A 10,643-nucleotide genomic window follows, 5' to 3' on the forward strand; every position below is an offset into this window, starting at 1 on the left:
AGATGACGAGCTCTTCTCTTTTCAAGATTTTTTATGCTTAACATGATACTTCATGTCTAAGGCCTAGATCTCTTTTGTTTCAATTTTTTGAAGATGTAAAAACTAGGCCACGTTGTTGTCCCCATTCAAACATGGAAAAGGCAGTTCTCGTTTGTTAAAGACTATAGGAGTGGTCTATCATGAGTGGAACCCTTTTTTTTTTTTTTTTTTTTACATGCTTTGACGACTATGGTCATTGCTGTTTGTAATAGCAATTTCCTCTTCCTTCTTCTTTAATTGTACGCTTGAGTCACTTCACTAATGCTATTTGCATTTTGTTAGGAATGACAATGTACAAATATGCAATTACTTGCTATACAATTATGGATGTCAATTAACGAAATGCATTCCATATGAATCATAGAGAAGTATTCTATTATATATAAAAATTGAAGCTATTTGACTATAGGCTTGTTTTAAACTGAGCTTTGTTAGGTTCTTACATCGTATATGATTTTGAAAGCAATTTAAAAAAATTTTGGTGAGTTGACGGAGACAGTAGGAATTTATTGAGACTTAAACTCATGACCATACAATAATCTAACATTTAAAATCTAGGAGACTTAATAGAATTTCTCAGATTCATGACGATGGAACATATGCTACTAATAATACAGTCATATTAGCTGTGATAATTGTAACAATTTTATAGCAATGTTTTCAACATGATTTGTATGTACATATTTGTAGATAATCATGCAAGCTTGATATGCACTTAATTCTAATAAGATAATATTTGGCATGGCTAAATAAAAAGAAAGAAATAACTGAGTTACCTCGACAAGAGACCTTAAATTATGATACTATTATGTACATACCTTGATCTTTTCATTGTTGTAGCCTTCTTGACAAGCTTTAAGATCTCTTTTGTTAAGCTTAACATGCTACTTTCATGTTTGAGGCTTGGATTTTTTTTGCTTCATTCTTTTGAAGGTGCAAGGACTAGGGCATGTTGACTGTTCACGGTTATATTTCCTTCCTTTAGGGACGGAGACTATCTTGGGGGCTTCTATTATTACTTCCTTTATCGTTTGATGGCAACCAATGAAATGACCCTTGCTTTTTGTCTCTTTGTTGAGACAGTGGCCTAGTTGGCCAATTTCTTTTCTTATTCTTCTCGAGCTATTCACTTGACTGTTATGATCAACTGTCTAAAGTCCTGTCATTCTGCAATTTATACATGTACTTGCAAAGTGTTTTATTAAACACTTGTCATATGAGTAAAGAGACCACTGGTAAGATTTTATAGGGCGTTTTGCCTTTGCTCCAGTTTGTTTTAAGGGGTGATCCCATTAGGGTCAAGATTGGCATGTGCATAAGATAAGATTCTTCCGAACACATGCCTAATTGGTTATGCATATACTACAATTTAAAAAGAGTACTTATGCTTGATACATGATCTATCATCATACTTTCACATTCAATAAATATTCAAGCTAAATTTTTAACACCATGTCTCTTATATATCATTGTGTGAGCCATTATGTATCAAACATATAGCATACTGATATAACAATTATGTATCAAACATATAGCATATTGATATAGCATTTTTTTTTTTTTAAAGAAAGAAATATTCATGATGCTATGGAAAGATTCTAGGCTTTTCCATGATTTTTGGCCTTGGTACAAAATTACCTTGTAGCAGTGTCAACAATTATATATAGATAGAGATGGAGTGGTATGATGCTATCATGTCACATACCTCTGATCTCCTTTTTAGCAAGCTCTTCTTGATGAATTCTCATTCTTAATCTTGTGGACTTGAGAGTATATGTACAATCGAGATAGTCTGGATACTCTAGTCTAGTTGTTGTACTACATGTATTCTTGCTGCGTAAAACATTAAGCTTGGAGCAACATTGTCAAGCAAGAAATCACAAATGTTATTAACCACAAATATATAAAATTTGTTGTGGCTTATGGGTGGTTGATGCGTCCATAACATAGTCTTTAGCATAGTATACTTTAGCATGTTTGCATAACACAAATATGCACATAACATAAAGAAAATGTAATTTAATTCATACTGAGCACTAAAATAATGGCTCAATTTGTGAAAGTATGATGCTCAAATATATAGAGACCACAAAAGTTTTCATGAAACCATGTAGTGGATTTATGCATCAATTGTTAAAGCATGTTCAATAAGCAGACAAGTATACAGGAGGAAACCTCAAAGCCCCAAATGCATACGTAGACAAAGATTTTGGTACAACATGTTATATCATGAGCTATGTGAACAATGTTGTCTCCTACTATTGATATCTTTTTCATTTAAAGAATTCATATGGATATAATCTGATACTATTTTGAGAGCAAATTGTTTGATGACAATTCGAAGCATGTTCATTCTCAAAGTCAAAGAAGCATGTATATGCTCATGATCATCATGCGTGAATTTGGTAATCATTTATGCACTTATAGGATTTCTACTAAAAACAATTCTGTTGAGAATTATTCCTTCCATAGTTCCACTACTTGCATCCACTAGTGTATAACATATGTGATATTGTTGATCAAAAAGAAAATAACTTCTCACATATATAACCAATTTAGCTGTGCACGTGCATATGCCAAAAGATATAATCTAGGCATGTCACGTTCCAAATTTAAAGGGAGCAAGAATCTCTTGTTAGATGAATTTCAATCCTAATAAAATCTGGTTCCACGCTATTAAATGTCCAGATCGAGATTTTGATATTTGGTAAAGCAATTAACTAAATTTGACTTTTACCATCTTTAATAATGAAAATTAATATACTTAAATTTGATAAAAATAATGGAGGCTGAGAGCCTTTACCTTAAGTGGTCCTTAATTGCAATACTTAAGCACCATAAATTCATAACCTTAGCCGACAATATAATAGACAGGTTTCTAGGTAGATTTATTCACCATGTAAAGAAGATAATCAGGGATTTTAATTCGTAACTGAAATATTATCTCCTGTATTTTTTCTTTATATGGTTTCAATATATATTAGTCAATTGCTTGTTTACTAATCCTTTGAATTGACATAGGAATTAATATTAAATTAAACATGTATGAGAGGTACATGATGACACATGCTATTGGTGGATAACATGGTGCATGGACATATTGCCCATTCATCTTATTACCTATTTAGCCTTATGACTTATGAGTCATGCATATGGGCTAGCTTCAGGGTTCCCCCATCTTCTAACAAATGGACGACCTAGATTTATTAATCATAAGTAATCAAATTGAAATTATTAGATAACATACCAGGCAATATACCGGTTTGAAGAGAACGTTTCCATCTTTGATCTCCTTTTTGGTACGTTCTTCTTGACAAGTTCTCTTTAACAACTGTTCATTGTCTCTAGACCGCATATCGTCACCACAAGTGGTTTTGCAGTCAACTTTATTTTTTATACATCTCTTTTGTGAATGTTTTCAATCTCATAGATGACTACTACAAGATTAGTTTTCTTGGACATGTATATATAACATTTTTTCCAAACATACGTAAATCATACATAAATCATGACAGTTTTCACAAGATGCAGTTGTAGCAGAAAAATAGAATATTCATTATCGTTGGCTTCTACCTACCTAATACTAATTAGGTTTGGCCCAGCCGGGCTCATTGGATTTTCTCTTATTTCCAAATTTAGTGTTTTTAAATTTGGTAAGATAGTAGAATCTGACTTTAGCCTCTTTAGTGTCTAAACTCTAAAATTATAATATAATTTCGGTAAGACAAAATTTTGGCTTCAACTTTCTCTAACATTGAAAACTATGATTTATTATCTTTGAAAGTAGTGAAATAAAAAGCCATAGTTAATGGTATAATGTATGAATATCAACAAAGATACTATCAGTATACCAATTGTTTAATGCTATAAAGAGACACAAATGATCTCCTCATGTTATAATAGGAAATATAGTAAAGGTGTAAAACCCTTTTTTTTGGCTATAATTAGGATATCAATTAGGCCTTAATATATAATTATATTCGGCTTTAATGGCAAGGATCTCAAAGAGACTGGTTTGACTTCTTAGTCACTAATCTTCTTTGAAGTGTGCAACTTATAACAATCAAGGTATTCATTACCTTTCTTTTTTAATGCCTATATTTAAGATCATAATTTTGGTAAGGTAATTACGTTTTAATGAAATTTGACTTCACCTTTCATGCAAATTAAAACAATAGGGAAGAGTGAAACTAAGAAAGAAAAGCTCTTTGACGGTAATTTCATCATAGCTTTTGACTTGGGTGGCCGAAAATTACATGACCACCTACAATTATCTCTCTATTTTCAGCAAAAGAATATTTAACATAATAAACTCCTTTTTATGTTTATAAAGCATTAGAAGAGGTTATTGTGTTTTTAGGCTTTTAGGTCATTTAACAACATGTGATAAAACCATTTGACAGGATGAGAAACGACTCATCTTACCTCAAGACCCAAGAGTTGGGCCATGTTGTTGAGGCCTGTCATGTTCTTCCAAAGCCCGTGTCTGTCTCATGTTCAGTCTAAGCCTCACAGCGAGCCACCTTTGGGTGATTTGATGGAAATTTTGAGGTTTTGTTCTTTGAAGACGAAATTGCTAAATGGGTTTGCTTTATTGGATCTTGAAATAAAGAAGGCTTAGCCTTTTGATCTCCTCTTAACTGCAAATCCAATTGTATGCTCTGTTTCTCTTGGATACGGGTTCTAGCATCATCGTCTATGAGTTTGAAGTGAGTGACCCTTTGTCGTAGGAAGAGCTCAATGGCAAATCGCTTTCCCACAGACGGCGCCAAACTGATGATGCCAAAATCATCAGTTGGGTCACTTGTCAAATCCGAAGCATTAGACAATCTTGTAGGACCTGCAAAATAAAGGAGGGATTGATCGAAGAGACCACCGGGTTGTGCCCAGTGGGGGAGCCTCCGATATTTAAGTTAGTACCAACCCATATATTGTGTATATAGACAGTGTTTTGTAGTAGTTTTTTGACGTACCTTAGCGAATGGACAAATTGTCCCTTTTATAGATGACTTAGGTAGCCGTTGGACATAAATGAGGGTGATTATTACCCTAATTGTAACGTTCTTTGTCTTGATGAGAGGGTTTAAGGCCTTTGATGATCGTTATTGAATGTGTTGGGCGGTTACTCATCTATCTTTGATGGCCAACTAATGACGCAAAGACCGTCCATTAAGATGGACAACCTTAATAATTTTTATGGACTCATCAGTACTCATTATTCATCAATACAAATTATTATTTGCAAACCATATTTCTTTTCAATTGTTTAATTTTCTACAATTGGAAAATTTTGTGTTTACATTTGTCTCCTCCAGAAGCCAGACAAACTATTCCTCTGGTTTCTATGAGCTTTCCTTCGACAATAATAACCTTCTCAGCCTTCTTTTTATTGGTCTTGAGGTTTCCAGTATTTACTGGCCTGAATCGTGGCTCGTAAGCTGGGAGGCTGGAAGGTCCACGTATAACAATAGTAGAATTGCAGTGTTGAATTCCTTAGGAAACTTTAGTTCATCCGATGATTTTTCTTTTTTGTCAATTGACTATGGAGCAGTGCTTCATAGAGGATTGATACTTGATTATGATGGTAATATTCGATTGTATAGTTGGGAAAAAGAGAGGCAAACTTGGGTTGTTTCATGGCAAGCCATTCAGAAACCTTGCAGGATTAATGGTGTTTGTGGGGCCAACAGTCTGTGCAAGTATGTTGTTGGTTCTGGGAGGAAATGCTCTTGCCTTCCAGGATACAAGATGAAATATGGTTCTGATTGGTCCTATGGGTGTGAACCCGAATTTGATCTCCCTCACAACAAACACGAATCTGTCTTTCTCCTGCTATCCAATGTTGAATTCTACGGGTATGACGTTGGTTACTTCACCAATTACACCTTAGATGACTGTACAAATTCATGCTTGCAATTGCACAATTGCAAAGCAGTCCAATACGCCTTTGAAAAAGGTGATTGTTTCCTTAAGTCACTGTTGTTGACTGGATATCATTCCCCAGATTTCCAGAAAGATATGTATTTGAGACTTCCAAAAAACTATAGCTTTTCGTACAACAATTCTATAGAAGAATTCAGTTTAGATTGCTCGAGGGCTGGTACAATACAATTGGAAAGAACGTATGTAAAAAGGCGTTTAAATGGGATTGTGAAATTCATGCTTTGTTTGCCTGTGGTATGGGAGGACTTGAAGTCATATGTATTTTTGTGGTGTGGGGTCTTTTGATCAAAACCCGAAAGAGTTCAGGTGTAGACAATCAAGGGTATGCTCTTACTGCCACTGGATTTAGAAAATTTACCTATGTTGAGCTAAAAAAGGCCACAAAGGGTTTTACTGAAGAGATCAGAATAGGTGCATGGGGTGTTGTATATAAAGGGGTATTGTCTGACAATAGAGTTGCAGCAATCAAGCGTCTCAATGAAGCCAACCAAGGAGAAGACTTATTCCTAGCAGAAGTAAGCATCATTGGGAGGCTTAACCACAGTGGCAGCTCCAGAATTTTTTTCTAAAGAGGTCAACAAGAAGATGTATTCTGAGTAAGAGATGAATTTTGCGCTTTACAAAGATTTCTTATTACAAATTTGTCCATAATATGCACGAGTAAAAGAATAAAAATAAACTATAAGTTCATTTAGCACATTTTTTCTTAATACAATGAACATATTAATTATTTTCATTAAGTGAACTTTAGCTATTACTATTTAAAATACTTTTATCTATTAGTTTAGGACAATGACATGTTAATATTGCACTATTAATATAAGATTTATATTGTAGACTAAACAAATGTGTGCAATATTATACAGATTTGCAAAAAATGTACAATACACATTTGTTTAAAGACAATGTAAATCTTATATATACAATGTAAACTAAGAATTTTCTATTAGTTTATTTCAAATTTGTTAAGATCTAAATAGGCTTCTTCTTTTTTTTTGGAGTTTAAAAAGACCAAAATATTGTTAAGAAAATCATATTTAAGCTTATTTCAATTGTACTACAAAAAATTTTAGGGTCAGGGTATTCAAATTTTCATTTTAAGAGGGACAAATCAAAAATTAAAATTAAAAATATTATATATTATAAAAAAATGCCAACTCAGGGGTTCATTTGAACCCCCTGAACTCTACATAACGTCGCCCCTACTTAACCACATTAACTTGATAGACTTGTGGGGTTATTGTGTTGAAGGAAAGCACAGACTTTTGGTGTATGAGTACATGGAGCACGGATCTTTGGCTAAAAACCTCTCTTCTAACGTACTTCATTGGAGAAAAATGTTTGAAATTGCCTTGGGTACTGCAAAAGGTCTAGCATATCTCCATGAAGAGTGCTTGGAGTGGGTTTTACATTGTGACGTGAATCCTCAAAACATACTTCTTGACTCTAATTATCATCCAAAGGTAGCAGATTTTGGTTTATCCAAATTACAGAACATATGTGATCTCAACAATCCAAGCTTCTCAAGAATGAGAGGAACTCCCGGTTACATGGCTCCAGAATGGGTGTTCAATCTACCCATCACCTCCAAAGTAGATGTTTATAGCTACGAGATTGTTGTGTTAGAGATGGTGACTGGAAAGAGCACAATAATGGGTGTCCACACTACAGGTGTTGGAGTTGAAGCTGAACATACAAGGTTGGTTACTTGGGTTAGGGAGGCAAAGAACAGAGAGACAACTACAACTACTACTACCTAGATTGAAGATATCATAGACCCCATAATGGAAGGCATATGGGATATGGGTAAGGTAAAAATCATGGTTGAAGTAGCTTTGTAGTGTGTAGATGAAGACAAAGATGCAAGACCCGCCATGAGCCAAGTAGTCAAGATGCTTGTTCATTGTGAAAATGGATCTACTTGAAATAAAGAGGATCCTAATACCAGTACACCACCAACATGGCATGATGGCTCTTATATTTTGTAGACATGGCAAAACGGGCAGGTCGGGTTGACTTCGGGTCGGGTCAATTGGGTTGCGGGTCAAACGGGTCATTTTGAGAGGATTAAAAATGGGTTCGGGTCAATCGGGTTGCGGGTTGGGTCGGGTTGACTCGTATTTTTCACATGAATTTTTTTTTTTAAATAAAGAAAATAACATGGATTTGCCATTTGGAAAGTTATGCAACAAATTACTTGATGTAAAATGCATTATTTTGAATTCACCACTTAAATTAAGAATGAACTCAGTTAACTTATTAATACTTATTCAATAATTTTAAAATTATACAAATCCTAACAAAGAAAACAACATGTATTTTCCATTTGGAAAGTTATGTAACAAATTACTTGATATAAATTGCATTATTTTGAATTCACCACTTATATTAAGAATAAACTCAGTTAAACTTATTGATACTTATTCAATAATTTTAAAATTATACAAATCCTAACATTGCTATCTAAAACAAAATAATACAATGATAAGTAAACAAATACACAGGTTTTATTTCTACACAATATCAACATTTCAAAATATAAAACAAAATTACAAATGACTTATTGGATAACCTATTTGATAAAGAATAAAAACATATAAGAAATTTATAATCTTGAAAATTAATTTTATAATCTATTATCAATTGTAGTTGGCACTCTATTTCAATTGATATATATATTAAAGTTTGATTACTTACTTATTTATACATGGTCTCTTTTATGAATACCATATCATTGTTAAGCAACACATATACTAGAAAATATCATAATTTATTTTGAAAAGCCATTTATTTTGGACATAAATTGTTAAAAAAATAGGTCTAAACATTCATAATTTATACTAATTTGATACTTTGGCTTCACTATTTTCACACTTGTGAATGTTTCTCACACATGTCTACAATTTTAAATCTATATTTTTAACTTTACTGTAATCAGATTATCTTGGCATGTACTTTACTATTTGATATTTAAAAATCTTTACTCATTACAGAATGTTCAACTATTTAACTTTCAATTAATTTGCATGCAGTTATGTAAATGCATCAATTGTTTCCTTAAAACTCACAACAAGTAATTAAACCAATATTGTCTTAATTTTAATTTACTATTTTTTTTACCAAAAAAAAATTTTAAAAATGGTTCGGGTTCGGGTCGGGTCGTGTTCACCCGCAAAAAACACGGGTCGGGTCACGGGTCAACCTGTTTTTGCTTTGGGTCAAAAAATGGGTTGAGTCGGGTCGAGTTAGAAAATTCTGACCCGTTTTACCATGTCTAATATTTTACTTTATTTTGATTTTCTTATTACTTTGTTCTCCTATTTTCTGTGTATTTGAAATAAAATTCCAAATATATAACTGTTTGTTACTTTTTTATTAATTAATTGCATCTTTCCCCTAATAAATTCGCAAAAAAAAAAAAAAAAACTCAGAAATTGGTGACTTCAATTCACTGTTTTCAGTTGCTTTATGTGTGTGTGTAAAACTCGTGATACTTTGTCCAATTAAACGTCCATATTACGATTTTGGGTTGGACTCATGCCACTATGGGCTCCCCGTTTAGGCCAAGCCTAGCCCAATCCCTAATAGTTAAAATTCGAATCTAACATTTACCCAAACTTTATAATTTACTCTTTTGACTTTAATAACCTCAAACAAGACTCGGAGATATTTTTTTTATAATGCAAAGATAGCTTAGAAAATTCTTACACTTATCTAAACCTTATAAGTTATAACCTACTCTTTTGATTTTATTCACCTCAAACAAGGCTTGGAGATACTTTAGTATCTTAGGCTTAGATAATTCACAGCTAGTTTGGAAAAGTCTTACATATAATGTAACAAAAGAACACAGTGACGGTTGTTGGTATGAGAAACTATGGAAAATATTAGAATAAAAGTTAAGTTATTCAAAGTTCAAATGCCTAAAACAATTTTACTTAAAACTTTTTTTATTTCTTTTGATTGACTAGGACTGATCCAAAAAACCTTCAAAAGATGAAAGACAAAAAATTTTAACTCAGAAAAGAGGAAACCCACATTTAAATTCTAGAATTTAGGGGTTAAACAAATTAAACCAACAAATTAAACCCCCATAATTTTAAAATTGACAAATTAAACATATCACTATATTGGATTTAATTGTCCTTAAAAAAATAACAATGTTTATGCTATATTGGTCTATACAATTAAATATTTGAATTTAATTAGAAAACATAAGCTCTAATATCTAAAGAACTATAGTTTTTAACCCAAAAAAAAAAAAAAAAAAAAAAAGAACTATAGTTGATTTTCATCTTGTTCCATGATCGGCTACATATGAGTATAATGTAATGTAGGCTACTTTCTCCTCCAAAAACAATGACTAATCAAGTATGATATTTGAGAAAGTATTTAGTATTATAGTGATATATCAAGTTTCTCTCACAAGATAGTGGATCCCACAATATTCGTGGGTGACATAAATTAAAAACTGCACAATGTTCACTGTAAGAATAAGGCCATTCAGACTTCAGAGTGAACCACACCTGAACCTGTGAACCATAGTCTGAAAGCCTACCATAGAAATAATTTGAGACTAGTGGAGAGATGTGTAGCGTGCAACGTGTCTTCAACGTGTGGAAGTTAGTTTGTCCACACTCCAAACTTAAACGCCGGGTCAA

At 32.8% G+C, this 10,643-nt stretch overlaps 1 pseudogene; it reads left to right on the top strand.

Annotated features, from left to right (window-relative positions):
- Window positions 1-3,080: 3,080 nt before the first annotated feature.
- Window positions 3,081-7,907, top strand: LOC126716190 (putative receptor protein kinase ZmPK1; annotated as a pseudogene).
- The last annotated feature ends 2,736 nt before the right edge of the window (window positions 7,908-10,643 follow it).

This window comes from Quercus robur, chromosome 2, assembly GCF_932294415.1.
Source record: "Quercus robur chromosome 2, dhQueRobu3.1, whole genome shotgun sequence".
NCBI classification, from domain to species: Eukaryota; Viridiplantae; Streptophyta; class Magnoliopsida; order Fagales; family Fagaceae; genus Quercus; species Quercus robur.